We start from the raw sequence: 17,749 nt of genomic DNA on the forward strand, positions 1-17,749 counted from the left end.
ATCTTAGACGTCATTGTTGGGAGAAATGTCCTTCTGGGTTCGGCTCCAAGTGGGGAAAAAAGACACTGGAGACATGGAGGCTGTTTGGAAAGATGGTTTTAATGGTGGACAGGACCACATGGCCTGAGCCCTGAACAGCAAAGGTGATCACATGCTTCAATGTTGGTGGAGAAGAGAAGAGAAGGGAAGAGAAGGGAAGGGGTGAAGAAGGGCTTGCAGGGATTTTTATAATCTGTTCTGCCCCACCTATCTGTTTCCTGTTCCTGTGTAAGAAATGTATTCTGATTGGTTGCCAGACTCACATGGGCCCATGCAGGGGCAACCCTCTAGGCTGTTTTGAATTCAGGTTTGATTGAGTTCAGATGCCATGTGGTCAGTTGAGTAAAGGCTTATTATCCTGCCTTCATTGTCTCTTACACTGAACTCTACACCCATCCCCCTGGAGCTGAACTCTTTATTATGTAAAGTGGACTAGCTTGGCCTTCTTAATGGCCCATTGACAAAGGGCAGGAAGCTGCAGGAATTTACTCTGTTTAAAATGTGTTTCTCCCTTTTTCACATCCAGGAAAATATAATATTCTGCCTTATCAATATTTCCTAGGATATTTCATTTTTCTGGGAGAGGGCTGGGTGATAACTTCCTACATCTGAAAGCAGAATAAATAGAATAAGAGAGTTGGAAGTGACCTTGGAGGTCTTTTTAGTCCAAGCCCCTGCTTAGGCAGGAAACCCAGTGCCAGTCTTCCTTCCTTCACCTTTTCATCCCTTGAAAACTATGGAGAGTACCTTCTGAGATGTTTTTCCCATGCCTTTTCCTTCAGATTCACATTTGGCTGATCAGACCATTGTCTAGACCAGGGGTGTCCAAACTTGGGAACTTTAAGACTTGTGGACTTCAACTCCCAGAATTCCCCAGCCAGCATGTTCTTCCTCCTGTCTCCCAAAGTCATTTGCCTATACCATTATAACATGTCAGTACACTCTAGATGGGAAGTGATTTATCAGCATTTTTATAATACATAGGGAAAATCCCTTTGCCTATGCAAAAATGTACAGGCTAACCCCGTAAGGAAGACACATACATTAAACAAATGAAAAGTCCTACAATCAATTAAGTATCAGCTGCTGTAGAATGGATCCCTCAATCTTTGCTAAATAATCTACTTAGCCTCATCTACTCTTTTGGTGCAGAGCTGTTATTCCACAACAAATATTAACCACTCTGCACAACTGGCAACTAGCCAGGTCCCTAGGACAATTCCAATCTCACAATAGTAAGGAAGCCAAAATACATCTGTGTCAAAAGGTCAGCAAACTAGTTCCAACAAGGAGAAAACAACGCAAATTTAAAACAATGCACAAACACTAGAAACTACAATAGTTCAGATCAGACCTTCCATCCCTTTCTTTATTCTCATTATTTAACCAAAAGAAAAAAGAGAAAGAACCAAAAGATACAAGTGTCCATTCCAACCCAATCTCCTGGTTCTTTGCACTTCAGAGCTCCAGAAAATAACCCTGGGATCTTCTGCTCTCCAAAGTGTTTGATCTGCCCCAGATTTTTTTTTTAATCCCAGGGGTGGTAGGTTTAAGAATACCTTCTCCTAGATAGTTGTTGTGGCCCTCCAGCAGAGCTGGCATCAGATTCGGACAGTGAGGAGGTTGGTGAGGAACAGGGGCCAGTCCTGGAGTCTGGGGAAGGCTCTGATGAGGGCTCTGTGTCAAAGGCAGAGAGGGGGCCAGAGCCATATGGCAGTTAACAGCTGCCTTTAGAGTCAGACATCAGTGAGGCAGACGAACAGCTGGAGCCTGTTCCCAGTGTGCACATGCGCAGAGTTGCCAGACAAAGGGAACAGCTAAAGAACAGGGGTCGACTTGGGAGTAAGGCCACAGGTGGATAAAAGAAGAGTGAAAGGGGAGTGGAGTTTGCAGGAGACAATTAGTTTGTCTAATCCTGACTCCCCAAGACTCCTTGCCAAGTTTTGCAGATATTGGCCTGGCAGCTCTCCATGCCAGATAAGGTCTTTGACTGTAAATCCTCCCTTGAAAAACTTTGCTGGGTGTGAATGAGCAGAATTCACAGTAAAGACACTGCAACTGTCATAAATACATGCCAGTTGCCAAGTGTCCAAATTTTGATCACATGACCATGGGGATGCTGCAACGGGCATAAACGTTTAAAGATTGTCATAATAAGTCACTATTTTTGGTGCTGTTGTAACTTCAAATGGTCACTAAACAAATGATTGTAAGACAAAGGACTCAAAAATGTGAAATATGATCATATTTTTGCAAAGAAAACTGCCTGGACACATATTCATCAGAAGCCAAGGTTAACTTTATCCTTTTAAAAAAAAAAGGCTTGTGGCTCAGTGAAAAGGCTTAAACGTGGTATGAGAAACTACATCGGAAAGTTCAATTGTTGCTCTTTTTCATCTTCAATAAAAGTCAACTCTGCCTTGCTGTTCTTCTGTTCGGAATTCACTGCTTTCCATTGCATTTCTTCTGAAGGACGCAAGCAACCTTTTAAAAACACTTGTAAATTTGACCATGGTTTCTTTTCAATGTACTAAGCATAGCTTTAAGGTCACAAGGCAGTGGAGTTACATTTGTAGGTCTGAAAATTATTTTATTTCCTGGCAGTTGATGGTGAAAAGAAAACTCTAGGCTTGATCATTTAACATCTGTGGACTCTATTTCTATTGCTGCTGCTCTCCTATAATAAAAGGTAAACCAAGCTGTAAAAAGAGTGACTAGATGCCAGAGGCCATAAAAGACTCCTTTTTAGGAACTCTCTGGTCTGGAGAATGCATTAACAATTGGGAATTTGCTGGCAGCTTGTCTCTAGTGGCACTTTCCTAGTCTTATGACCGTCATTAAAAAGTATCCTAAAACATTTCAAATGATCAAATTATTCCAGCGTTCCGCAGTCCTCTTTGGCATTTGATCATATGTTGTAGAGCAGAGAACATCTTTGATACCTCAGTGGTTATGGCAGAGGACTCTAGCCTGGCATTTACCTCTCTCAAATACCTTCCTTTTCAAGGCTATATCATATTGCCAATCTGAAAAGAAAACTAATTTCAAGCTTTAGCCCTTTCCTTCCCCCAGATAACAGGAGGAAAAAGAAATAAATCTCTCCTGCCCTTTTTGGATTTAATTTTTTTTTTACCTTAGTTTATTATTTTATTTTATTTTTGGCAAGTCACTGTTATGACCACGTAGAGCAAATGTATTGAAGGGCAGCTATTCTTCCCAAAGATGCTTTTTCAAAAGGGAACTCAACTTTCTTTTTCCTTGAAGGCATTTTCGCTTTTCATCCAAGAAGCTTCTTCAGTTCTGACTTGGATGAGAAGCAAGACATTTTCAAGGAAAAACCAAGTCCAGTTGAACTGAAGAAGCTTTTTGGATTATTATTATTATTCATATTTATAGACCGCCCCCTCTCCCAAAAGGGACTCGGGCGGTGTACAGTCACTAAAATGCGTTATAAAATACATACATAAAACAGTTAAATAATTAAATACGTAGGTGGAGGAGGTTGCAAGACTGTATATAGAATAATAAATATAGTACATTAAAAGCTCTAATAACCCAAGAGTTAAAATATTACCTAAAATTACCCATTAAAATATATCCATCGGGAGGTAAAAACTAAGAATGTGCCAGGCCAGCTAATCGAAACAGGTGAGTCTTCAATTTTTGACGGAAGGAACGGAAGTCAGTGGTAGTTCTAATGTCGGGGGGAGGTCATTCCAGAGGGTTGGGCCCATCACAGAGAAGGTCCTACCCCTAGGCGTCGCCCGCTGGCACTGCCTAGTGGACGGCACCAGTAGTAGTCCCTCCCTGTGAGAGCGGATTGGTCGTAGGGATGTGTGCGGGAGGATACGATCCCGCAGGTAACTGGGTCCTGTGCCATGGAGCGCTTTAAAGATGGTAATCAATACCTTGAAACGCACCCGAAAAACCACAGGTAGCCAGTACAGCTCGCGCAGGAGAGGTGTCACTTGGGAGTATCTTGAGCTCCCCATAATCACCCGCGCGGCTGCGTTCTGGACTAGCTGTAGTCTTCGGATGCGTCCCAAGGGAAGCCCCATGTAGAGGGCATTGCAGTAGTCCAGTAGACAAAACGTCTTCAAGGAAAAACAAAGTCCAATTGCCTTTTGAAGAAGCACATTTGAGACAAACCATGACCTGGGTGACTGAGAATCTCCATAAGCATGGAGTTATTCCTCTATTTGATCTTGGTCAGAATGTTGAAAATAAGCTAAATAGTGTCCAGTTGTAGGTGACATACTTTAAAAGATTCACACAAAGAGAAATGGTTTTAGAGAAGTAACTCAAGTAGGTCAAGTAACTGGAAATGAAGTCTTTGGAAGAGAAGGTAAAAGAGCTGAGTGTGCTCAGTCTTAAGAAAAGATAGCAGAAAATGTAGAGGATAGCAATCTTCAAGTATTTGAAATATAATCCATAGGAGAGAAAGTCAAAACCACTTCTCTGTCCTTCCAGAATCATTGGAATTAAGTTACAGGAAAGTAGATTCTGACTGTAGATCAAAAAGTCTTCTAAACAGTTACTTAGAGAGATAATGGATTCCCCTTGGTGGGTTGTATTCAACTGGAGGTTAGATAGTCATCCATCGGGAATGTTACAATTTGGATTCCTACAGCAGGGGGCTAGATCTGAATGGCTCTTTCCAGGTCTACAATTTGATGGAATACTGTGTCATCAGTATGTCAATATTTTTAGTATTATGTAGTGGTACCCATAATCATTTACTGTCCACAAACTTCTTCTGATGTATTTAATGGCTTACCAGTGGTCAAAGTTTTCTTAGAACAACGCTGTTTTTCCAAGGATGCTCCTACCACGAACTCCAAACATGCTCTGAACAGCCGTTCAAACACCATTGACACTCCCCTAGTTCAACCCCACCCAACTCCTGTTCCCATGGGCCCCATCTGAATTTGCTCATTTAATATCCGTTTCATTAATAGAGGCTTGATCTTCCTGACGTTGCTAGGTTTCATGATCTGTTTGCACTCAATGAACGACAATGGTAAAAAAGAATAAATTAACCATCTTAGCTAACTACTTCCTAGCTGCAATCTAGATTGACTATTCCAGTAGTATCTAAGAACTCCTTATTTGCTTGAGCAACAGATTGGAACAGATCTGAAAGATTTATGAATGGGTCCGTGCTATGATTGGCAAAGTTCTAAGACATGCAATATGAGGCACCAATAATAAATATGTTCTTCCTGATGCTATTTTGTTTATACATTATAAACCAATGTTATTAGTGACGGAGGTGGAGGTGAAGGATTGTTTTTTTTTCAAAAGTGTCTACAAAATTGTAGGTATAGTCAATGCTGTCTCTTTCAGCTTGTTTTATTTAATTCTGTTGGGGTGGAAGAGAGAGTAATATGATATGTGTATACTAATTTCCCATATCTTGGATTCAATGCATTTTGAAGGACAATGTCTTCTTCAGGGGATTATAAAGAAAGAAATGCCACTGTTGCAATACATCAAGTTATAAGTATACTATAACATTAACCAATATGAGAGGCTATATATAAATCAACCAAATACCAAGAAATAAGGAATGGGACTCTGTGTTAGGGCACTATTTCTCAACTTTAAGTTTAAGGTTAACTTCTCAACCTTGGCAACTTTAAGATGTGGGGACTCCAACTCCCAGAATTCCCCAGCCAGCAAGGAATTTGGGGAGTTGAAGTCCACACATCTTAAAGTGGCAAAGGTTGAGAAACACTACGATGACTCAACTTTTTTTCAAAAGACATCTGGCCTACCTAGTCTTGAATACAGCTCATGTGTCTGGAACCAGCATTGCATATCAGACATAAATACAATCAAATGAGTCCAGAGATATTTCACGAGAAGAGTTCTCCTCTGCTCACAACAGAATACCTTATGACACCAGAGTTGAAATTTTGGGCTTGGACAATTTAGAATTTCGCCGTCTTCAATCCGACTTAATGTAGTAATTTTATGTAGTACATAAAATTATCTGCTACAATGTGCTGCCTGTCAATGAATACTTCAGATTCAACCACAACACACGAGCTCACAATAGATACAAATGTATTGTAAACTGCTCCAAACTTGATTGCAGAAAATTCGACTTCATTAACAGAGTTGTCAATGCCTGGAATGCTCTACCTGACTCTGTGGCTTCTTCCCCAAACCCCCAAAACTTTAACCTTAGATTGACCTCACCCCATTCCTAAGAGGTCTTTAAGGGGCGTACATAAGTGCACCAGCGTGCCTACCGTCCCTGTCCTAATATTCCCTTGTATTTGTATTCATAATGTATTCACAATCATGTCTATACTTATATTCTGTTATCTAATTCATACTTGATGAAATAAAATAAATAAAATAAATAAAAAATACCTTCTATGCAGAGTTAGAAATCAATAATTACTGAGGAAGGGAAAGGCATCAAGGGAAGTAGACCCATATCCTTGGCATTCTTTACTCTCCATTTATTAGCTAGATTTTGTCAAATGCTACACAGGCAGAAGTTTGATTTGGTTGTTGAATAATGGCAATGTTAGAGGTTTGGAAAATAACAAAAGCTGGTTCTGTGATTTCCCATTGGCCCACAGTCTGTTTGTGCATACTGTTAACTGAATAACCTTTTCTTCTTCTTTCTGTACTTTGGCACAAATGGTACAAATTGTTCTCTTCTGATGAGAAACTGTAACCAACCAACAGCCTATTTTTTAAAAAAAAAACTCATCATCATAATTTCACAAGATGGGTCATGCAATCTCCTGACTCCTGTTCGTGCAACCATCTGGACCTGCATGGAGGCTGCATGGGAAACCTTGGCGGTTTCAGCCAGAACCAAGGGAAATATTGCTTTTTGGCAAATTGAAAATCTAGTAGGGCTTAATACAGTCTTTTAAATGGCCCTGAGTCAAATTCATTCTAGGAGTCCTTTCTTGAAGCACAGTAGTTCTCAATCTTCAGTCCCAAACATCAATAATAATTGATACTATAAAGGCCAAATCCAGTCTAAACATCTGACTGACTTTGTCACCAACCATAAAGGAGGAGGAGGAGGAGGAGGAGGAGGAGGAGGAGGAGGAGGAGGAGGAGGAGGAGGAGGAGGAGGAGGAGGAGGAGGAGGAGAAGCAGTAGCAGTAGCAGTAGCAGTAGTAGTAGTAGTAGTAATAGTAGTTCTTTGGCAAAAGCGGTCCGAACCAGTAGGAACCTACCACTGCTTCTCTCCTTGATTAGTTTCCATCCATTGCTTCTTGTCCTGCCTTCAGGTGCTTTGGAGAATAGCTTGACCCCCTCTTCTTTGCGGCAGACCCTGAGATATTGAAACACTGCTATCATGTCACCCCCCTAGTCCATCTTTTAATTAAACTAAACATACCTAATTCCAGCAACCCTTCTTTATATGTTTTAGCTTCCAGTCCCCTGATCATCTGTTGCTTTTTTCTGCACTTTTAAAATCTCAACATATTTTTTACATCGTGGTGACCAAAACTGAATGCAGTATTCCAAGTGTGGCCTTACTAAGGCATTATAAAGTGGTATTAAAATTTCACCTGATCTTGATTCTATCCCTCTGTTAAGGCAATATAGAACGATGTTGGCTTTCTTGGCGGCTGTGCCATTTTATCCCAATCACTATTTTATGCGGTGGTGGGATTCAAAATTTTTTACTACCGCTTCTCTGGGTGTGGGTTGGGGGGATGGATTGGGGGGGGGGGCATGACAGGGGAAGGATACTGTAAAATCTCCATTCCCTCCTGATCAGCTGGGACTCGGGAGGCAGAGAATAGATGGGGGTGGGACAAGTCAGAGGTGGTATTTACTGGTTCTCTGAACTACTCAAAATTTCCGCTACCAGTTCTCCAGTACTGGTCAGAACCTGCTGAATACTACCACTGATTTTATGCAAGAAGAATTTCTAATCTGGAGTCTACTTTGCAAACTAACATACAGTTGTCTGCATCCCAATAAGGAGATGCTATGTCAGGCCTGTAGTTATGTTCTTTTTAGGATCTTTGGCCTGCCACACTTTCTTATAATTTTCTATGCTGTTTCAATAGTGTAGTAGTTGGGAGGGGGGAATAGAAAGGAGTAGGATTGTAGAATGGATTGTTGACATTCTTTTGTAGAAGCCAAGGTCGTCTTTTGTCTCCGCACCTCGACACCTGGCCGGAAGAAGATGGGTGTACATGCCAGCGTGGAAGATGATGATTGGAACATGTGATGGATTTGTGGGTGTGGGGAGAGATCATGAACTTTCAACTGGGTGAACTTACAGGATGTAATTTAGAGTTGGAATTTTCCATAGCTGTGCTAAATTGCCTGCGGAATAAATTGGACCTTAAAGGATGTTTTGCCTTGGACAATGATTTATTTCTGCATGGTATTTAGAACCCTAACATTATTCCAACTCTCTCCTTTAAAATAATTCACTAGCACCCTCCCCCTCTCAAGGGGCGAGGGGCTGGTGATGGAGGAAGTGATGGGGGGGGGTTGCTGCATTCCCAACGCTGACCGGGACAGCGTAAAATATCAGCAAAGAAATAATGAGAAGCTTTTGGTGATAAGAAGCTAAGTGCCGAAACTTCAAAGGCAATGGAATGCTGCTTCCAGTTTAATTGCATCAGGAGGAATGCAGGAGGAGACACGACAAGACGAAGGAAGGTCGCAGAAATATTTCTTCAGCAAATTGTGAGTGCATGCTCCCCCTCCTTCCCCCCAGCTTGAAAACAAGGCTTGGAAAAAAAAACCTAGAACAGAGGTTTGGGCTCCTTCCAGACGGCAATAAATGAAATGGCTTATCACCCTGCAAAAAGCTGGGAGAAAGATTCCCTTCCAAAATGGGAATTTCAAAGGAGGCAGGAAGAAGGGATTTTCCCAGCATCTGTCACTTGCAAGCCACCACAAATGGGGCTGCAACCAGTAAATGAAGCAAATTGGGCAGTAAATTGGGCTTTCCTCCCAGGACTTGGATGGAAGAGATGCTACTTACCAACTCCTTTGCCATCAGCATGGGGAAATGCTCCAAGCCAGCAGAGGGCACCTACTTGGCCCATAACTCATCCAAGCCAGCAAAGGGCACCTACTTGGCCCATAACTCCTCCAAGCCAGCAGGAGGGTCCTTGGCACGTAAAACCCCCTAGCCAGACATCATTGGTTGAGCTGCAACCTGTGAAGCAGGCAACCCTGGGATGGGTCTTAACCCCAGGTCATGGATGGGAGGGATGCCAGTGGGCACCTGCCCTCCCTCAGCAGATGGCACCATGGCAGAAAGCTGGGCAGTGGCCAACCGAGGGATTGACCTCCCCACCGGTTCCAGTCTCCCCTGCAAGGCCCAAAAAGGTTCTTACCAGACCTTCCTACAGAGAAGAAATCTCCATGGAAGAAGGGGTTACCAAACAGAGGCCTGCATTGTGGATGGGGGGAAAATGCACACCTGCAAGGCCCCAAGTGGTTCTTACCCCACCTTCCTACAGAGTAGCAATCACCAACATGGAAGAAGGGATTACCAAAGCCAGGCCTGCAAGATGGGAAGCGGGACAAGGTGCATCTGCAATGCCCCAAAAGGTTCTTACTCCACCTTCCTACAGAGAAGCAATCTCCACCATGGAAGAAGGGTTTACCAAGGGGGCAGCTGCAAGTTGGAGAGCAAGGCAGTGTGATGAAACGGTTCCTGAGTTTAGAGATGTAACTAGGTTCCATTCCTCGTGGGGCCCAATTAAATGCCACCATTGTTGTCAACTTGGCCACAGAGCGTCAGAGTGCTTGGCTCCAGCCCCAATGCCACAAACGTGCGCACCAACCACCACGGCGGTAAAGAGAGGGTCCCAGATGCCACCACAGAAGAGTCATCTGGGCCAACAACCTCTGGAAGAGGATCCCCAACTTAAGGTGAGGAAGTGTCCTACCAAGGGGGAGGCCTCGGAAGAGGAAAAGGGCAGACATTCTCCGGAGGAGGATCCCCAACTTAAGGTGACAAAGAGTCCAACTAAGGGGGAGGCCTCGGAGGGGGAAAAGCCTAAACGACCTCTGGAAGAGGATCCCCAACTTATGGTGACGAAGAGTCCTACCAAGGGGGAGGCCTCGGAGGAGGGAATTGCCGAAGAGCAAATGTGTGTACCAGTCGCCATGGTGGTAAAGAGAGGGCCCCAGATGCCAGCACAGAAAAGTCATCTGGGCAAACGACCTCTGGAAGAGGATCCCCAGCTTAAGGTGACAAAGAGTCCTACCAAGGGGGAGGCCTCGGAGGAGGGAATTGCCGAAGAACAAATGTGTGTACCAATTGCCACGGTGGTTAAGAGAGGGCCCCAGATGCCCGCACAGAAAAGTCATCTGGGCCAACAGCCTCTGGAAGAGGATCCCCAACTTCAGGTGACGAAGAGTCCTACCAAGGGGGAGGCCTCGGAGGAGGAACAAGGCCAGCCGTGGATGATTGGATCCAAGAGCCCAGAACCTACAGCACCTGCAGCAGAGAGCCCGAAACGGCCATGGGAAGAGGTCGCAATGGATTTCATCATGGAACTCCCAGACAGCAGTGGGCATAAAGTAATTCGGACTGTTATTGATTTGTTTTCTAAGCAGGCACACTTCATTGCTTGCTCAGGATTGCCATCCGCAAACGAATTAGCGAAAATGTTTGTGAAACACATTGATCGCCTGCATGGAGTACCCAAGAGGATCATTTCAGACCGCGGAGTCCAGTTCACAGCCAAGTTCTGGAGAGAGGTCCTGAGATCTATTGGGTCCACACAAGAACTGAGCTCAGAGGTTCATCCCAGCATGAACGGCACAGCAGAGGGAGCCAATGCGGTGGTGGAACAATACATCAGGTGTTTTGTGGACTATCAGCACGAAAACTGGTCGGACTTGCTACCTTTCGCCGAAGTGGCGTTCAACGATGCGGTCCACAGCAGCAGAGGATTAGTGGGTTTCCAGATTACCAGTGGCATGGAAGTTGTTGCCATGCCTGAGTTGCCTAGAGAACCTCCTTCTTTCATGTCTTTGAGTGAATGGATGGACATGCTAAAGAAAGGATGGGAGAATACGAAGAAGGCTCTAGCAGTTGCGGCAGAAGCCTACCAGAAGCAAGATGATCAACATCGCTCGCTCCAAAACCCCTACCGTGTGGGGGACAATGTTTTTTTTATCTACCAAATACATAAGATTAGAAATGCTTAGCAAGGAATTGGGTCCAAAATTTCTAGGTCCATTCCCAATAGTGAAGATAGTTAACTCAGTTACAGTTCAACTCAGTCTACCCAGAAGTCTAGGGGAAATTGACCCAGAATTTCATTGTAGCTTGTTGAAACCAGTAATTGGGTCTAACAGAAGAGCATCCACCCAAGCTCAATCTCCTCCTTTAGTGATGGAAGGGGAAACACAATCTGAGGTGGAAAAAATTGTAGATGTTAGGCTGAATAGGGGTTGATTACAGTACTTAGTGCATTGGAAGGGTTACCCTTGGTCTGAAGCTAATTGGGTGAACAGTGGGAACCTAAAAGTGGAGAAGTTAGTAAAGCAATTCAATGGGAAGTTTCCCGAGAAGTCAAGGGGTTCCCCTGGGTGGAGAAGAGGTGGTTAATTTTGTTATATTAACTTTTATGTTATTCTCTTTGCAGGAAACGTTTTTCTTTTGAGGAGAGGCCGCCTGTCAGGCCTGTAGTTATGTTCTTTTTAGGATCTTTGGCCTGCCACACTTTCTTATAATTTTCTATGCTGTTTCAATAGTGTAGTAGTTGGGAGGGGGGAATAGAAAGGAGTAGGATTGTAGAATGGATTGTTGACATTCTTTTGTAGAAGCCAAGGTCGTCTTTTGTCTCCGCACCTCGACACCTGGCCGGAAGAAGATGGGTGTACATGCCAGCGTGGAAGATGATGATTGGAACATGTGATGGATTTGTGGGTGTGGGGAGAGATCATGAACTTTCAACTGGGTGAACTTACAGGATGTAATTTAGAGTTGGAATTTTCCATAGCCGTGCTAAATTGCCTGCGGAATAAATTGGACCTTAAAGGATGTTTTGCCTTGGACAATGATTTATTTCTGCATGGTATTTAGAACCCTAACAGCTACTTATGACATTTAAGTGACATGAAGTGCAAATACCCACTTTTATGTGTATGATTCTTTAGCCTGAAGTTCATTTTCCATGAATTTGACACAGAAACTCCATAGTTTAACCATGTAATGGTTAAATTTAACCATTGTATTCAGAATTATTTAGGGAGAGCCTTGCAGATCATTATTTTAAAAAGTAGATGGCTGGAAGCAGTGGTGGGATTCAGCCAGTTCGCACCTATTCAGGAGAACCAGTTGTTAACTTTCTAAGCAACTCAAAGAACCGGTTGTTGGAAGAAATCTCCTTTTGTTTTTTCCCACTTTATAGGGCTAATCCTGTAAGGAAGGCAGGAAGGAAACATTCTGGTGTTGTTTCTAGCCTAATCTTTATTGCCCTGCTTACAGAAACTGCCTCTCCGGTTAACCCTTATTACATTGTAACAGCTAAGACAAAGCGCCCATCGACCTGAGTGATGTTGAGTTGGCCACGCCCACCCAGTCACATGACCACTGAGCCATGCCTACCCAGCTGGTCACTAGGACAGAGAACTGGTTGTTAAATTATTTGAATCCCACCATTAGCTGGAAGGAACCATTCATTATTATAGAAGCAGATTATGTATTAAACATGTCAGGACCAGCAAAAGGATTATTAATGGGAGACCATAATAACCAAGCTAACTTGCCAAATCCAAATGTTAAAGAGAGGTGGGTGAGTGATTTCCACCATTGCCTTGTACAATGAAAAAACACAGAGCAAAAACTGATGGTGCACGACTGGCTCTACAGGCAGTAATGCACAATTCTCCAGAAAGAAGAGTTGGCATCTTTGCAGCTGCAATACATAACTTGGCAGAGAAGCAATGTTTTTCTCTTTTTTTTTGCAACCTAGCAAAACCAGAGGGTGGAAACCAGAGTGTAATAAAGACTCCTGCCAAGTGGTAGGAATAACATGGAAAATATACCAAAAACAAAGTTTGTGTCATTACGGTTAGCTAAATCTGACCTTCAGTTTTAACACTATGCTACAAAATACAAAGTTGCTTAAGCAACAGAACCATTTCTTGTACATATAGGACAAAACTGAAGGGAGACACTATACAGTATCTAAGGAATTCATTTCTTTTTTGCAGTTTATCTTCCGAGGATTGCTTAGTCTAGATGTTGTAGAAAGTTGAAGGTTTTCACAACTGAAAAATGCAAATTTGCAATCCAGTGTATGCTCTAACCCAGGGGTGTCAAACTCAAAGCCTGGGGGCCAGGTCTGGCCCACGTGGTGCTTAGATCTGGCCCATGGGGCCGTCCTGGAAACAGTGAAGGACTGGACCGAGGTACCTCTGCCAGCGAAAACGGAGCTCTGTTTTCTACCGAGTTCTGTTTTCATTGGCAGAGGGTTGCAGGAGGCCATCACAGCGAAGAACGGAGCTCACGAGGGCATGTGTGGCACTCCTGAGCTCTGTTTTCACTGGCAGAAAGTTGCAAGAGGATGTCACAGCCGAAAACAGAACTCGCAAGGGCTGCAGGCAGCCCTCCTGAGCTCTGTTTTCACTGGCAGAGGGCTGCAGGAGGCCATCACAGCTGAAAACAGAGTTGGGCACCTGTTTTTGCTGGCAGAGTGCTCAGCCCACCACAAGCACCCCCGACATGAGTGACATCAAGCTGCCCATGCCCACCCTGCCCATGTCCACCCCAGCCCCCCGAGGTCAAACACAACCCTGATGTAGCGCTCAATGAAATCAAGTTTGACATGCCTGCTCTAGCCCATCTTTTTTTTAAAAAAATTGCTTTTTTTGACTTTCCTTTGGGTAATGTAGCTATCCTGTTGCTTATTATCATGTGTTTCAAGGTTGTCTAGGCTATTACTTTCACTTGTGGCATACCTTTTGGAGAAATAGTTATATAAATAGAAAAAAAACATTTATACCCTCCGAGACCCACCAACTAGAAGAAAATGAAACTGACTGGTGGGATAAAGATCATATATATTTGTATACTGTGAAGTCCATCAAAGAACAAGCAAGTGGCCAAAATGAGATCAAGAGGGATGTGACTTCTGATTTCTACGTTTACCAAAGATGTATGGTTATGGAATTATCCATTTCCTTAGATAGAAATAATCCTGGATGTACTACATAGCAGGGGCCTCCAATCTTGGGAACTTGTTGACTTAAATCCCAGAATTCCTCAGCCAACATGGCTGGTGGGGGAATTCTGGGAGTTGAAGTCCACAAGTCTTAAAGTTGCCAAGTTGGAGACCCCTTGCTATATAGGAAAAAAAGAATGATGGTTGAAACATGTACATATTTGCGAACCATGTTATAAAGACAGCATGCATTAAATCATATTGTCTGTCATGTGCCTGCTAAGCAGCAGCTATATTTTGGAAAGCTGAGCATCTACAAAGAAAAAGGCCCACATAGGTCTCATCCAAGAAGTCTCCTTTATAAGTAGATGAATGAGATGCTTACTCATACTCAGATATGCTGCACTTTGTTGGGCATTTGCCTTACATTTTTATCCAAATTGCAACTGGGCAAACGTACTGATTTAAATAAGGCTGTAGAAGATGATCAGGCTGAGTCTGAGGAAGGAGTCAAATGCATCATCAGTTTTGAGTCCTTTTGCACCCACAAGAGCTCTAAATTCAGCCCACCTTGAATTCCATTGACTCTTATCAACTGCTAGTTTGCTTTGACTGTTAGTTCAGATTTTTGTAGAGAGCTTATGCTTGCAATAAACCCTTATATACTTTTGAACTGCCTGAGTTTTCTGATTTCTGTGTGAGACAAAGACCCAAAGATTCCATACAACCCACTTTCTTGGCAATAACGCTTCTTTTCTATTGGAACTTGCCATGAGTGCAATAAGAATAAATAATACCTTACCAACAAAGTCCATAAGGGATGGTGTTCTGCTAAATTTTCATTCCATGTACTTATGGCTGATAAAATATAAGCCCAGTGATATTTCTACAAGTCTGATAAATTAAAGCTATCCAAATCAAATGGTAAGCTCAGTTTAGCTAATGAAATCCTTGGTGAGCTATTATCCCAAATAAATTTCCTAAGTAACCTATCCAACTGAACAAAATATTTATTTGGAATTAACATTGGGTTGCCACACAGGGCATAAATCAAACAAGGGACAATGTTCATTTTAATAGCATTAATTTTGCCCCAGAGACTTAATGGAATTTTAATCCATCTTTTTGCATCTAGATAAATCTTTTCTAAAAGTTTCAATGTATTTATCTCTACACATTTAGAAATATTTTGGGAGATATAAAATCCCAAATATTTAACATTTTCTGTAGAAATGTCAGTTAATCTTAGAAGCAGGCGACTTTTTCAAAATCCATACAGCCTGTATAAAATTAGGCAGAAAAGGAGAATATCATCCAAAATTGCTTTTAAAAAATCAATATATAAAAATAATGTGTATTCATATCCCACCAGTAATACCCATAATGTGTGAAGATTGTCTTACAATAGCTAAAGGTACAAGAATTCTATTAAAACCCAAGGCCAATGGGACCAATCCACTTAACTGCCACATATCGATTTTCTATATAACTAAGTAAGCTTTTCTTTCTAGCTGAAGGTGTAAACTACCTGGTGACTTTTCAAACTTTCTTCCCAAAATCTCTAATAGTTTTCATGGGATTAATAGGCAGTTTCCCAAAGTGATTAGAAAGTGAGGATCTGCTGCAGTTGCAAGCAAAATGGCTAAGCCCTTCATCTCCAAAACCTGCAGAAAACTGATCTCCTCTGGTCTCCTCATAAGGAACAGCTGCCCGGAGCACATGTGGGCAATCTCCCATAGTCTCCTTGTCTGGAGAGGTTTTGAAGAACTGATCTACTCACCACTTCTTCAGCTTTGCTGTGGTCATTCGATCTGCTTTTGCAGAGACGATTTGCTATGCCTCCCCTTCAAGAGAGAGGCAGAGATGAAAGGGAATTTAAAAACAAGCTACAAGAATCACCTGGGAAAATATGCTACTCTGGACATATGAAAGAAACTGGCTGATGTTTTAATAATTAAAAGGGACATACCTTTAATAAACCAACAGAATAATCTGGGGGGTGGGATTACATTGGATTTACAACAGAGGCTCTTTAAAATTTTGAAGAATCTTTTGAGAAGGAACAGAAAAGAAATGAGAAGAAATCACGTTCATTATTTGACTGGACCAAATATTAAGACTGTTATAAGTAGAAGTAAAATACATAACATTGACTGAGTTGATTATTTTTGGTAACTCTTGATGAACTTTTGCTGACATCAGGACTGAAATGATGTTTTATTGATCTGATTATAGATATGAAATGGGACATGCAAAAAAGAGATCATTTTTTGCAATTTAAGAGGAGGTGAAATTGGTTATACGTGATGATACGTTCAGGGTCACTTCTTTTGTATTTCTTTTCTTTTCCTTTGCTATCTTATTCTTTTTTCTTTCTTTTTTGTGTCTTTCCTATTTCTCCTTTTGCCCCTTTAACTCCTTCATTCCATTTTTCTATATTTCTTTTTGTTTGTATTAGTTTTCTCTATTTTAATTATTAGTAAATCCACAGAATATTGCATCCAGTTTTGGTCACCATATTATAAGATATTGAGACTCTGGAAGGAGTGCAGAAAAGAGCAACAAAGATGATTAGGGGACTGGAGGCTAAAACATATGAAGAACATTTGCAGGAATTGGGTATGTCTGGTAAAAAAGAAGGTCTAGGAGATATGAGAGCAATATTCCAATATTTGAGGGGCTGCCACAAAGCTGAGGGTCCCCTTATTTTTCAAATCACCAGAGAGCAGGACAAGAAAAAAATGGATGGAAATGAATCAAGGAGAGAAGCAACCAAGAACTAAGGAGAAATTGCTTAATTCGAATTAAGATAATAGAGTTGGAAGGGACCTCTTCTAATCCAATTGCCTGCTTAGGCAGGAAACCCTACACCACTTCAGACAAATGGTTATCCAATCTCTTATTAAAAACTTTCAGTGTTGGAGTATTCGTAACTTCTGGAGGCAAGTTGTTCCACGGATTAATTGTCTTAAATGCCAGGAAATTTCTCCTCAGTTCTAAGTTGCTTCTCTCCTTGATTAGTTTCCACCCATTGCTTCTTGTTCTACCCTCAGGTGCCTTGGAGAATAGTTTGACTCCCTCTTCTTTGTGGCAACCCCTGAGATATTGGAACATTGCTATCATGTCTCCCCTAGTCCTTCTTTTCATTAAACTAGACATACCCAGTTCCTGCAACCGTTCTTCATACGTTTTAGTCTCCAGTCCCCTAATCATCTTTGTTGCTCTTCTCTGCACTCTTTCTAGAGTCTCCTCATATTTTCTACATCGTGGCAACCAAACTAGATGCAGTATTCCAAGTGTGGCCTCACCAAACAGTGGTGGGTTCCTTTCAGTTTGGACCGATTCGGCCGAACCAGTAGTGGTTGGGCGGCCGGGGTCGCTGGAGCCGGCAATGACTCAGGCCTGCCACGCCCCCAAACTGGTTCTCCAAGTGGCACCATAGGCACCGCTATCTTGTTTTTCGCTTCTGGGCATGTGCAGAACATTTTTTATTGCATTGCACATGCATGTGCAGGGCACCATGAGTGAACTGGCAGTAGTGCTTGACGGAACCCACCCTAGTTACCAAGGCA

Source organism: Natrix helvetica, assembly GCF_964273705.1.
Source record: "Natrix helvetica genome assembly, chromosome: 3".
NCBI lineage: Eukaryota > Metazoa > Chordata > Lepidosauria > Squamata > Natricidae > Natrix > Natrix helvetica.